The sequence below is a fragment of the Musca autumnalis genome, unplaced genomic scaffold, assembly GCF_047663935.1.
Source record: "Musca autumnalis isolate F117 unplaced genomic scaffold, ASM4766393v1 scaffold_1, whole genome shotgun sequence".
In the NCBI taxonomy this organism is placed as follows: Eukaryota; Metazoa; Arthropoda; class Insecta; order Diptera; family Muscidae; genus Musca; species Musca autumnalis.
The window spans coordinates 51,405,157-51,419,518 of NW_027411644.1; the positions used below are offsets into that span (position 1 = coordinate 51,405,157).

General features: G+C 36.6%; 1 protein-coding gene across 1 annotated transcript in view; it reads left to right on the forward strand.

The window, feature by feature from the left end:
- Positions 1-358: 358 nt before the first annotated feature.
- Lgr1 (Leucine-rich repeat-containing G protein-coupled receptor 1) overlaps positions 359-14,362 on the forward strand; it is a 167,534-nt gene continuing 153,530 nt past the window's right edge. The window contains exon 1 of the mRNA XM_073974072.1: positions 359-1,480. The gene's annotated coding sequence lies outside the window, so the exon portion shown is untranslated. The remainder of the gene's footprint in view (positions 1,481-14,362) is intronic.

The window sequence follows — 14,362 nt, forward strand, 5'->3', positions numbered from 1 at the left end:
GGAAAAGTATAGTTTAACAGTTTTGAATTTGTTTGAAACATATTCGCCTTGCGACTATAACCCTCTCTTATTTGTTTAAAAATATTTTTCTTTCAATTTCTAACAGATTTCTGAATTTTTTAAAAATATTTCTTGATATCAGACAAAGTATTGTTCACTGGGTACATACATAAATACCAACGCATGAACATTTAACATTTCCAAACCGAAACCAAAGTCGTGGCACTGGTAAAGCTTTAGCTTTCTTTTGTTCTTTGGCAAAGATGCTGCTATTGGCTATGTTAACTAAAATAAAAAGCTTTTTGCGACACCCAACAGCAACGAAGCTATGGCCAACGAATTTATTGAGTAAAGATTCATTTCACAAACGATTTCGTTGTGAAAACATCGTGTCGTGTCGTTGGTGAAGAAAGAATAAATTCGAAAATTTAAATAAAACAAACAAAACGTTACGATTAAAGTTGGGAGCGTTCGGTAATAAAAACGTTAAGCGTGTCGTTTAAGTGAAATTAAACACAAAAATTGGGATTATTAATTTCATCGAATCAAATAATTAAAAAATACAAAATTTTGTAAACGATTGATTTTACGAAAAAACCCCGGATCTTAAATCTCTCTCTAGCAATCCAGTTTAATGTGGATCACTGGAAATGACCCAATACTAAGAAAAAGAGTTGCAGCCTCCTACTAAACTGCGATGATATGCAACAGGTGTGATTTTTTTAAATGTTGGAATTATGTTAGTGCATATGAAGTGTTTGCCTGTGTGAGTGATACTCTTTCTCTCTCTAACAATAACCCTGTGTAAGAAAACTTACAGCAAAAAACAAGTTGCAATGTTGCAACTTTAATGTAAACGAGCACAATAAGTGAAGTTATAAATAAACATGTATGAGGTCCTAGTTAATGCACGCATACTTACCCAAGTGCATGCATACACAAAAGTCAAGTCCATCCCATGTAATAAGTGGGCAGTTTTAAAATAAAAAAATTCCAAAACAATCAATAACCAATCAATACCATAAAATAGCAAATCCCAATAAACCTCAAGTTTCAAAATGGCAAAGTTGTGGTCAATGTGGTTGTCCTAAGTGAGTTTACGAAAATGAAGAAGAAGCTGTGAAAGTTTAAAAATTTTAATCTGACTGAAATCAAATACCTTGAAACAAAAGTAAACAAAACAAAGAAAAATAAATAAAAACAAATTAAAATTTGATATAAATTTCATTTAATTGAAAACAAAGTGTATTTTTGTTGAATTTCAATTAATATAAAAATGTTAATAATAACAAATTAATTTGAAATAATAATAACAAAAATAATAACAAATTAACTTGAAAATAATAAGTGAAATTGTATAATAAAAGAAATCAAGTTCATGGTGGTGCCAAATGGATTTAAACAAAATTTATAAACAAAAAACAAATCAATTGTTTTTTATTGAAGATTCCAGTGCTTATTGCAGCAGCATGGAAAATAGGTAAGCACTATTAACACTTTATGAACGGAAATATAATTTTTTATTGCTTTATGATAGCTCCCCGATAAGTTATTTGAGGTGTGGAAATTTGATAGAAGAAATTATTTATTTGTATTACTTCATAACTGTACGGATTAATTTAGATAATGTGCATATATAAGGAATTTAAAACATGGACATATTGCAAAGATGCATAGTTTATTTTATATGACGAATCCCTAAACAAAACAAAACAAGTAAAAAAGCGTTAAGTTCGGCCGGGCCGAACTTTTCATACCCTCCACCATAAAATATTCTGTCCCCAACTTTAAGTGGGTACGTTAAAATGTCAGATAATGTACATAAAATGCTTCATTCGGGAGGCCCTTTTTTATGGTGCCTATATCTAACTATGTATGTTGACAATTTTTGGTGGGCGAGAAATTGGGAGGTACCGTTATATAGGGGTTATAATAAAACATGGACCTATGTTGACAGTTTTTGATTGGAGCCTTTAATGTCAAATAACTCCTAATTCGGTTAAAAATTTTAGCTAGAATCCTCAAAATACCGAAAATCGGTACATAACGTGGGAACTTCAAATGTTATTAACAGCTAGTTCGGAGGTATGTGGGCTATACGAAAATATGAACTTAAATGAACAATTTTTGTTGCAGAATTTTCGTTGGCTTTTAAATTTCAAATTACAGAAAGTTCATCCAAAAAATAAAGTTAATGTACGGAAAATCGGGAGGTTTGTTTTGGGGCTATACCAAAACATGGACCTACGTTCATAATTATTTCGAATATAAGTTTTTTGGTCACTAGGAACCCTAAATATCAGATTATAGCTAATTCGGTCTAGAAATGTGAATTTAAACGTCAAAATACCTGAAATCGGGCGGTAACGTTATATGGGGGCTACTCCAAAACATGGACCTATGTCCACTAGTTATATAAGTTTATTGACATTTAAGAACCCTAAATGTCAGTTATTAGCTAAATCGGTCTGAAAATGTAACAAAAACGTCATAAATCGGGAGTACCGTTATATGGGGGCTATACCAAAACGTGGACCTATGTCCACAACTTTTTTTATATAAGTTTATTGACACTTAAGAACCCAAAATGTCAAATTATAGCTACATCGGTCGGAAAATTTAGCTAAAAACGTCAAAATACCGTAAATCGGGGGTACCGTTATATGGGGGCTATACCAAAACGTGGACCTATGTCCACAAGTTTTGTTATATAAGTTTAGTGACGCTTTGGAGCCCTAAATGTCAAATTATAGCTAAATCGGTCTGAAAATGTAGCTAAAAACGGCAAAATACCGTAAAGCGGGGGGTGCCGTTATATTGGGGCTATACCAAAACGTGGACCTATGTCCACAACTTTTGTTATATAAGTTTATTGACACTTAAGAACCCTAAATGTCAAATTATAGCTACGTCGGTCTGAAAATGTAGCTAAAAACGTCAGAATACCGTAAATCGGGGGGTACCGTTATATGAGGGCTATACCAAAACGTGGACCTATGTCCACAACTTTTGTTATATAAGTTTATTGGCACTGAAGAACCCTACATGTCAAATTATAGCTAAATCGGTCTGAAAATGTAGCTAAAAACGGCAAAATACCGTAAATCGGGGGGTACCGTTATATGGGGGCTATACCAAAACGTGGACCGATATAGCCCATCATCGAACTTGACCTGCCTGCAAACAAAAGACGCATTTTCCCAAAATTTCAGAGTTCTATCTCCATTTTTGTGGATGCTAGAGTGATTACCACAGACGGACGGACGGACGTGCACAGGTCGACTCAGAATTTTACCCTGATCAAGAATATATATACTTTATAGGGTCGCAAATGAGTATTTCAATGCGTTACAAACGGAAAAACAAACTTAATATACCCTCCATACTATGGTGGAGGGTATAAAAAGCGTTTCTTCCCATGAACATTGTACACAATAAATATCTCACAAATCAAAAGGAGCTGTGGGTTGTGCGAAATTTTATATGGTTTTGCTGGAGTCTTGAACTGACCATTTGACTTTGTTGGAACTCGGCTCACTAAATATGTATATAATTCCAGGAAAAGATTGCCTTTAAACTACATACGATATAGTCTCGATAATCCGGACACCACATGTTTTGGTGATGTACGGATTATAGAATTGTCCGGATTACCGAGTAGTCACAAAAACACATAATTTTTCTACCCTCAGCCTTTAGGCTATGATACGAAAAATGTCTGTCTGTCTGGCTTGTGCGCACGATAACTCTCGAACAGTTCAACCGATTCGAACCAATATTACGATTGTGTCCAAACTTAGTTTAAGTTCGAAGATGGGCCATATCGGTCCACTCCTTCTGGTACCTCCCCCACAAAAGTTAAAAAATTTTCTGTTAAATGGTCTAAACGATAACTCTCGAAGGGAGCAATCGATTTGGTCAAAACTTTGCACATCGTATTATTCCTTCCAGATATAGATCTGGTTCGAATATGATTTATATTTGTCCACACCTTCGGGTACCTCCCACACAAAATTCGGATAAAGTGAAGTTTAAGGACTTCTCTCGGATGGTTTTGCAATTTCTTTCAGTAACTTTTCCTTGCGGCTCCCTTTATGACGGTACACATTTTTTCTTGTGGAAGTCCATACTTCCTGAGATATTGGCCTTAAAGCTCCAAGAAACCCAGACGGCACCAACCAAAATGGCAAATCCGCAAGATAATCCTCGCAGGGAATTTCTGATTGGTGCAGGCTTTGCACATCGTATTATTTCATCCAGTAATGTATCAGGTTGGAATATGGATTGTATCGGTCCACTCCTTCGAGTACCTCCCACACAAAATTCGGATAAAGTGAAGTTTAAGAGCTCCTCACGGGTCGTTTTGAAAGTTTTTTCAGTACGTTTTTTGTGGTTCGATTTACGACTGTACAATTTTTTTGCCGGAGTAAGTCAATAATTCCTGAGATATTGGCCTAAAAGCTCCAAGAAACCCTGACGGCACCAACCAAAATGGCAAATCCGCACGATAATCCTCGCAGGGAGATTTTGATTGATGCAGGCTTTGCGCATCGTATTATTTTATCCAGACCAGTAAGGGATTGAAATATAGACTATATCGGTCCACTCTTTCGGTTACCGCCAACACAAAATTCGGATAAAGTGAAGTTTAGGAGCTCCTCTCGCATCGTTTTGACTCTTTTTCAGTAGATTGTTGGAGCGGCCTCATTTACAATGGTACATTTTGTTCCGGAGTAAGTCAATACGTCCTAAGATAACACTATGCAACACTGAAAATGCAAACAACTTCTAGTATGAATTTTTTGAAAGTACATATTTAGACTACAAAAACCCTAGTAGGGTTTTGTCCTGTCAGATCCAGTTCGGATTTTATGGCCTCATCTAAACCAAGCTAAATCTACACTTTTTTGCATTTTTATCTCAGAAACGAATAGGAATTTTGGCCAAAAAAGACTAAATACCAAATGTCAGTCGATTCGGTGGTATATTGAGGTCACAACCTTCAAAATACCGAAAATCGGGAGGTACCGTTCTATGGGGGCTATACCAAATGTCCCAAAATTTTCAGCTCTTCCAACGAAGACTAATTACCAAATTTGGTTCGTTTCGGTGGGATAATGACGCTGAAAACTTAAATATTCCAAAAATCGGGAGGTTCCGTTCTATGGGGGCTATATCAAAACGTGGACCGATATAGCCTATTTTCAATACCAAACATCCTAGGGTTAATGGAAAGTTCTGTACCAAATTATAAAGCTTTTTCTTAAATATTGCGAGCTGAATTTGGATTTCAAGAGATAGACGGGCGGACAGACTGGCATCGTTATCGACTTAGGGTCTCCGGCGAATATTTCGATGTGTTACAAACGGAATGACCAATTCTCCATCTTATAGTGGTCGCATCTGGTCAAACTAAAATCACATTTTACAAAAAACAGACTCAACCCCCGCGGAATTTTATGCAACCCGTATTTTTGATCCGATTCATGTCAAATTTTGGCACTGGGCATATTTTGGCTTCGAAATCGAAACATATGACATATGCAAGAAATATTTCAATAAGTCCCAATTTACATTAGGCGACTTTACTTGCGGCAATTTTTCTCGTTCCTTTTTAAACTTGCCTCTTGCGTTTATAAAAGGCAATTCTGTTCCGACAAGTTTAGTTTTCAAAACAATGAAAATAATGTCAAATACGAAAAATATAAAATGAATTGCCGGTACGAGCAATTGTTTTTCCATTTCCATTCCCCTTACGTGTCTCTTCTACAAACTGGGACTTGCCGCAAGTAAACTCGCCTAATGTAAATTGGGACTAATATTCGTAGGTACAAAAATGTTTGTGTGTACAATTTTTGTTTAAAATTCTCTTCAGACAAGTCAATAAAATAGGGAAATTTATAACCACAGCCACAACCTTCAAAAAACCGAAAATCGGGAGGTACCCTTCTATAGGGTCCATATGAAGACGTGGACCTATACCGAGAAATTTCAGGTGGAAAGTTTTATGCCCCCAACGAAGACTTAAACCTAAATTACAGACCACAAATCCTTGAATATATTTTTGCATATGGTTTTGTATATGCTAGTTCTATGCAAATATGTAAAAATATGCAAAAATTTGTTGGCTTAATTCGTTTTATTTTGTAATAAAACGTGTTTTTGTCTAATCAGATTTTCTCTACGACTATCAAAACCATATACATATGTACGCATTTGCATAGGATTCCGCTGTCTACTAATAATGTATGATTCCGAAGCCTGTGCAATAGCGCAAGCAGATAGTGCTTAGTGAGTTTGAGAGCATTTTTTCGAAATAACTACGGGCCAATCCAGATTGACGTTGATGATCGATGTCGTATGAACCGCGATTTGTACTAGCCGATCGACAGCGGCATAGTAAAACTGTCAAAAAGGCCGAACACATGGAAATAAGGGTCTTACACCCAAATATATACCAAAACCAGTAAGGAAAGGATCAAAGTCGGGCGGGGCCGACTATATGATACCCTACACCACTGTGAATATGTAAAATATAAATCGGAGCTATATCCAGATCTAAACCGATTTTGATATAATTTGGCACATTTATTTCCAGACCGAATTCAGTCACACATTCCAAATATCATTGAAATCCGACTTATATAGCGTGTTTGGAGCAGCAAATACGCGAAATCGGCCGAAAATATATATGGGTGCTATATCCAAATCTGAACCGATTTCGATATAATTTGGCACATTTATTTCTATACTGAATTCAGTCACACATTCCAAATTTCATCGAAATCGGACATATATAGCGTGTGTGTTACAGAAAATACGTGAAATCGGCCGAAAATATATATGGGAGCTATATCCAAATCTGAACCGATTTCTATATAATTTGACACACTTATTTCTATACCAAATTCAGTCAAACATTCTAAATTTCATTAAAATCGGACGTATATAGCGTGATTGGTACATCGCATACGTGTAATCGGGCGAACATATATATGGGAGCTATATCCAAATCTGAACCGATTTCGATATAATTTGGCACATTTATTTTTAGACCAAATTCAGTCACACATTCCAAATTTCATCGAAATCGGACATATATAGCGTGTGTGTTACAGAAAATACGTGAAATCGGCCGAAAATATATATGGGGGCTATACCAAAACTTGGACCGATATAGCCCATCTTCGAACTTGATCTTCCGACGGCTAAAAAAATGGTATTCCCCAATTTTCAGCGAAATCGGTCAACAAATGCGACCTGTATGTTGCGAACGGAGGGACGGACGGACGGACGGACATGAATAAATCGACTCAGAAAGAGATTCTATCTATGTCTATCTCGCTTCCTTTTGTATGTTACATACAAATGCACTAACACATAATACCCCTTACCACATAGTGGTGTAGGGTATAATTAATGTCTCGACAGGCTGTTTGTGTGGCCGTCCGTCTGTCTGTCCTTCTAAACCTTGTAATCACAATACAAATCGCAGTCTTGATCGAATCGTCACAAAATTATTGATAGATATGGAAGTCTAATAGAGGTAGATGCATTTTTTGTTGCAAAACTTCTTCAGATCCCAGTTTTAGAGATTTTTTTACATTTTTCTTGCAAAAAGTTCAAATTTTGTTCATTGGGCCCCCCGAAATGGTGACGCGATGGATTTCTGGCTTCACGTACTCAGTCGCCATATATAACTATAGCCTTTGCTTGCTTACTTGTTCTTAAACCGCTTGTCGTGTCGGTAACGTTTCGATTTTAATCATTCCCTCTAGGTTTCAAATCACAACACTGTTTTCTACGAAATTGTCTAATTATTCTATTACACCTGTTGAAGCCCTACCGATGTATGTCTGCACGCACACACATAGTTTTTTTCTATTTCCATTACAAAATCACACCTTTAACCGATAGCACATTCCGCATTAATCTAACATTTAAATCAAAGCATTGTTTAAATTAAACAAAATGTAAATCAATGTTGGCATTTGATTGGCACTTCTATGATTTCAATTTATTTGTTTATTTTCTGTTTTTTTTTTCTTTGTTGAAACGTTTTTACGTTTTTTACATTGACATTGCAATTTCAACAATTTTGGACTACATAATAAAAACCTACAGCAGCAGCAGGAACCATGTATTACAATGGAATATTTCCTGGGTATTTTTCCGCAAACATCCAATGTAGTTTAGTAAAGCGAAAAAAGGATGTTGTGTGTTTGGGCTGGATCATGTTATGAAATCCAATTAGTTATTCAAAACGACAACAAGTGGTAAGTAGTTAATGGAATTAGAACATATTAAAAAAACAGTAGGAAAACTGCTAAAGGTATTTTGAAAACCTACGTCAATTGAATACTGGATCTTTTTCGTAGGCTGACTTTTTGATTCACAATCTCAGTAGAAATGATTGTAGAGGAGTCATTATGGGTTCCCAACGCCATTCGGACTCGGCTATAAAGAGAAGTTCCAATATCATTGAGCTAATATGACTCGGGCGGCATTCATTGACTCCTTGTCCTTGAGGAGCCTTGAGAAGCCCCCCGGACTCCTCCCTCCATGGCTACGTAGGTGCACTGAGGCTATTGTCCCACACGGGATCTCAACAAAATGTGTGGTTGTGAGTTTTTTACTTTCCCAAAGAGAGCTAAATATATCAGGCAAACAATCAATTACACTATCGATAGTAACTATAATTTCATTTGAATGTCGGTATTGATTGAAAGTTTCTCTCACAGTTTATACAGTTGGCCATTCAGCCCAAACTAGTTAGCCCTGACTATTTAGTTTGCTGTCAAATACATTATTGTGACATAAAATACAAAGGAAATCAAATCACAATAATGAACAATCTATTATGTTTGTTGTCAAAAGTTGTTAACAGAACTCTGAATGGCCAACTGTATAAACTGTGGTTTCTCTATAGTCTAAAGGCCTGCGTACATAAGCTGCCTTGCCTGGTTGCTGTGCTTTTCTGCTTCATTTCTGACATAATAAAAATAAAAGAATAAAGAAGGCCGAGCAAATTTCAAACTGGGTTGCCCTTTTCTTTTTTATTCTTTTATCAGAAGCAAGCAAGGTAAGCAGGCAAGGCAGCTTATGTACGCAAGCCTTAAGAAATGTTCGAACAAGTAAAGCTTAAGAAAAAAAGGGGTCTTGAGCTTGATGAGAACTTTTAACCTGGAGGTACTCGGGTCTCGGGTCGATATAGTCAATATTTTAGCTAGTTATACATTTGAGAGAAATATTACGATGCACAAAGTTTGGATCACTGTCAGTCACTCATTTCGATTTATTTGACTGTCATTGGATTTGTAGAGATTTCGGGCCCTCACACGGAAAACAAATTTCATCGTTATGATCAGACTACACGTGTTAAAATTGTCAAAACAATTATCAAAGGGACCTGAAAGTCAACTTAAACGAAAAATAAATACGATGTTGTCATGGAGGCACAAATATTCCGATATAATCCATATCAGAACTTGATTTAAGTTTGAGAGAAATTTCAAGAGCTCTTCTGTCCATAGAAGACATCAAGAGAACCCTTTTCAATAGAAGTCGTCAAGAGGTCATCTATTTATTAAACACCTCAAGAGGTCTTCTGTTTATAAAAGACTTCAGGACGCATTCTGCCTAAAGAAGGCTTTAAGAGGTCTTCTGCCTATAGAAGATTTCAAGAGGTATATAGTTTAATGACGACTTTAAGATGTCTTCTGCGTATAGGATAACTCAAAGGTCTTCTATCTATAGAATATCTCAAGAGGCCTTCTGGTTATAGAAGACCTCTTGATAGTTCATGTTATCTAAAGAAGACTTCAAGAGGGTTTATATTGCCCACCTCAAGAGGTTTCTCTTGTCTAGAGAAGACATCAAGAGCTTCTGTTGACTATAGAAGTCCTCAAAGGGTTTATATTGCCCACCTCAAGAGGTTTCTCTTGTCTAGAGAAGACATCAAGAGCTTCTGTTGACTATAGAAGTCCTCAAAGAGGGAGAAGACCTCAAGAGGGATTTTGTCTTTAGAAGACCTCAAAAGGTCTTCCATATGGAGAAGAACTCAAGAGAATATTTTAAGAAGTCTTCGCTTTATAAAGTACGTCAAGAAGTCGTATGTCTGTAGATGATTTCTGGACTACTTCAGGCTATGGAGGACCAATTTATGTAGAAGACTTCAAGAGCTCTCCGGTCTACAGAAGGCCGCAAGGGGTATTCCGTCTATAGAAGACACTTCAGGTCTTCTATGGACAAAAAACCCTTAACCCCTTAGGTATTTTATATAAATAATACCTATGAGCTCATCTACATATAGAAGACCTATGGAGGTGTTTTGTCTACTGAACCATTCTTGAGATCACCTTTAGAGAGAAAATCTCTTGAAATCTTTTATAGGCAGAAGACTTCTTCCGGTTTTCTATGAATATAAGACCACTTGAGACTTCGCTAGGAAAAACCTTCTAATTTTTTCTCTGGTCAGAATACACCTTGAGGTCTTCTATACACAGAAGACCTCATGAGGTCGCCTATAGACAGAAGACCTCTTGAGGTCGTCTACTGACAGAAGACTTATTGAAGTCGTCTATAGACAGAAGACCTCTTGAGATCGTCTATGGACAGAAGACCTCTTAAGGCCCACTACAGAGAGAAGACCTCTTGAGGACTTCTATAGACAGAAGACCTCTTGAGGTATTCGATAGACAGAATTCTATAGAGAGAGTATTCTATAGACAGAAGACCTCATGAGGTCGTCTACAGACAGAAGACCTCATGAGGTCGTCTATAGACAGAAGACCTCTTGACGTCGTCTATAGACAGAAGACCTCTTGAGATCGTCTATGGACAGAAGACCTCTTAAGGCCCACTACAGAGAGAAGACCTCCTGAGGACTTCTATAGACCAAAGACCTCTTGAGGACTTCTATAGACAGAATACAACTTTATAGACAGAAGACATCTTGGGATTTTCTATAGACAGAAGATATATTGAGGTCTTCTATAGGCAGAATACAACTTTATAGACAGAAGACCTCTTGAGGTCTTCTATAGACAGAATACAACTTTATAGACAGAAGACTTCTTGAGGTCTTCTATAGACAGAAGACCTCTTGAGGTATTCGATGGACAGAATTCTATAGAGAGTATTCTATAAAGAGAAGACATCTTGAGGTCGTCTATAGACAGAAGACCTCTTAAGGTCGTCTATAGACAGAAGACCTCTTGAGATCGTCTATAGACAGAAGAGGACTTCTATTGACAGAAGACCTCTTGAGGACTTCTATGGACAGACGACCTCTTGTGGTCTTCTATAGACCGAAGACCTCTTGAGGTCTATAGACAGAAGACATCTTGAGGTCGTCTATAGACAGAAGGCATCTTGAGGCCTTCTATAGACAGAAGACCTCTTGAGGTCGTCTACAAACAGCAGACATGGACAGAAGACCTCTTAAAGCCCACTACAGGGAGAAGACCTCTTGAGGACTTCTATAGACAGAAAACCCCTTGAGGTCTTCTATAGACAGAATACAACTTTATAGACAGAAGACATCTATAGAAGACCCCAGGATATTTTCCGTTTATAGAAGACCTGAAGAGATCTTTTGTATATTGAAGGCTTCTAGAGGGCTTCTGTTGTCTACAGAAGACCTCAAGAGGTCTGTCTGTCTATAGCAGACCTCAAGAAGTCTTTTGTCTATAGAAGAACTCTAGAAATCTTTTGTCTATAGAAGAGCTCAGAGGGCTTCTGTCTATAAAAGACCTCAAGAAGGTTTCTGTCTATAGAAGACCTCAAGAGGGCTTCTGTCTATAGAAGACCTCAAGAGGGCTTCTGTATATGAAAGACCTCAAGAGGGTTTCTGTCTATAGAAGACCTCAAGAGGGCTTCTGTCTATAGCAGACCTCAAGAGGACTTTTGTCTATACAAGACCTCAAGAGATTTTTTGTTTATAGAAGACCTCTAGAGGTCTTTTGTCTAGAGAAGATATCAAGAGATCTATTGTCCAAAGAATACTTCAAGAGGTCTTCTGTCTATAGCAAACCTCAAGAGGTCTTTTGTCTATAGAAGACTTTAAGAGGTCTTCTGTCTATAGAAGACCTCGAGAGAACTTTTGTCTATAGAAGACTTTAAGAGATCTTTTGTCTAAAGAAGACCTCTAGGGGTCTTTTGTCTAATGAATATATCAAGAGGTATTTTGTCCAAAGAAGACCTCAAGAGGTCTTTTTGTCTATAAAAGACCTCAAGAGGCCTTTTTTCTATAGAAGATATCGAGAGGTTTTTAGTCTTTAAATACATACAAGACCCCCAAAAGTTATTCTGTCTATAGAATACCTCAAAGTGTATTCTGTCTATAGAAGACTTCAAGAGATCTTCTGTCTATAAAACACCTGAAGACTTTGGAGGTTTTCTGCATATAAAAGATCTCAGAAGCTCTTCTGTATGTAGAATACCCCGAGAAGATTCCTGTCTATAGAAGACCCCGATGCCGAGAGGTATTTTGTCCATAGAAGACTTTAGGAGTTTCTCTGTCTATAAAGCACCTGAAGACTTTGGAGGTTTTCGGCTTATAAAAGACCTCAGGAGGTCTTCTGTCTGTAGAATACCCCGAGAAGGTTTCTGTCTATAGAAGACCGCATGAGGTCTTCTGATGCCTGTAAAACAGGCCTCGGCAATGGGAGCCCCTTTTGTAGCAGTATTTGTAAAATTTTTTCACACCGACAATAAAAAAAGCACCTTTGTTTCTCAAATAAGAATTTTCAAAATGTGCCCTCATTTATTAGAAAAAAAAACAGCAAAAAACCCAGCATACCATAATTGTAGAATATTCTTTCAAACATTTATTTGCAATTTAATTAACTACGAGAAAATGATATATTGGGAAACTTGAAAAAATGTTTATATTTCTAAACCAACACAATTACAAAATGTGTATGTATTCGGTGCCGAGGGCTGTTGTAGAACAAACATCTATGGATTTCTCAAGAGGTCTTCTGTCCATAGAAGAACTAAAATGTTCTTCTGTCTATAGAAGATCTTAAGAGGTATAGAAGACGTCAAAAGGTCAGGACTTCAAGGATAATTCGCTTTAGGCTAAACTTCCTCAGAATATCTCATCCTCGTGACTACGACCGTAATTAGGTTTGTTTGACATGGGGCATGTTCGTGTCTCAGTTACTTTCGCTGTTATTTGCACCGCTACGTTTTCATATGCCTATTAGTTCACTCACTTCACTTACCTTGAACTGATCGGAAGGTTGAAAACCGCTCTTCAGCTCGTCTATAAAGACGGCCTTCAGTTCGTCTATAAAGATATTCTTCTGGTTCTCTGGTTGGTAATGAGATTGTATAAAGATACGACCTATAGCAGGTATGTAAAGACGACCTCCAATTTCTTAAGACAGCCTTCAGCTCGTGTGTAAACACCCATTCTGTTCGCCTATAAAGATTCCCTTCTGCTCGTCTAGAATAGTCCCCTTATAGTACGGTTACATTAGAGTTTTTTGCCCACTTCTTGAGGATTTATTTGACGGGTTGCCACTGGGTTAATCCGGTTAAGTGTAACCGGGATGTTAACTCGTCAATAAATACTCTCTTTAGCCCGCACATAAAGTATTTATTCAGCTTGATTATAAAGACTTCAAATTCCCTATACGATTTGAACCATTGTACTCGGATATTTGCAAAATTTTATGTTGCTCAGTTTTTAAAACCATTGTCATTTAAACATTACCTTTATTATTTTCCACCCACATTATTTTAACTTTCCATATGCAGTTTTTCAACTTTAAATTCTTTTAATACTATTTTTAAAACTTTCATAATATCTAGTCAACGTTGCCTAGGTTTCATATAGTCGTGCGATAGGTATATGTAGTTATGTGTGTTTATAAAAACTGAAATAACAAATTGTAGCGAACCCGACTTGTAAATTATTTTATTGTAGAAAATATTTTGAAAATTTCTAGAGCAAAAAAAAAAAGTTAACAACGACTATTTTTCCTCACTCATTTTTAAATAATTCACATTCAAGTGATAATTAAATCAATGAACTCGTGGTATTTATCTGCAATCACATACATATTGACAATTTTGTCTCACACATTTACAGCCTCCATTAATGTGAACACATACAAATGTAAGTATACATACGGATTTCATTTCAATCCGCCAATGTTTAAGGAAAGAAAACAAAAATTATTGAGCAAATAAATTAAATTAGTTTAATGAAAACCGGTTAAAGGCGGAATTTTTTTTCTGTCTCCTTTTGCAAAACAGTGGAACCTAATTTTAGATAAAAAGAAATGCTTTTTCTTTGAACATAGCGCTATAATATATTTGAGGATCTTAGAGGGTTACGAAAAACGTAATC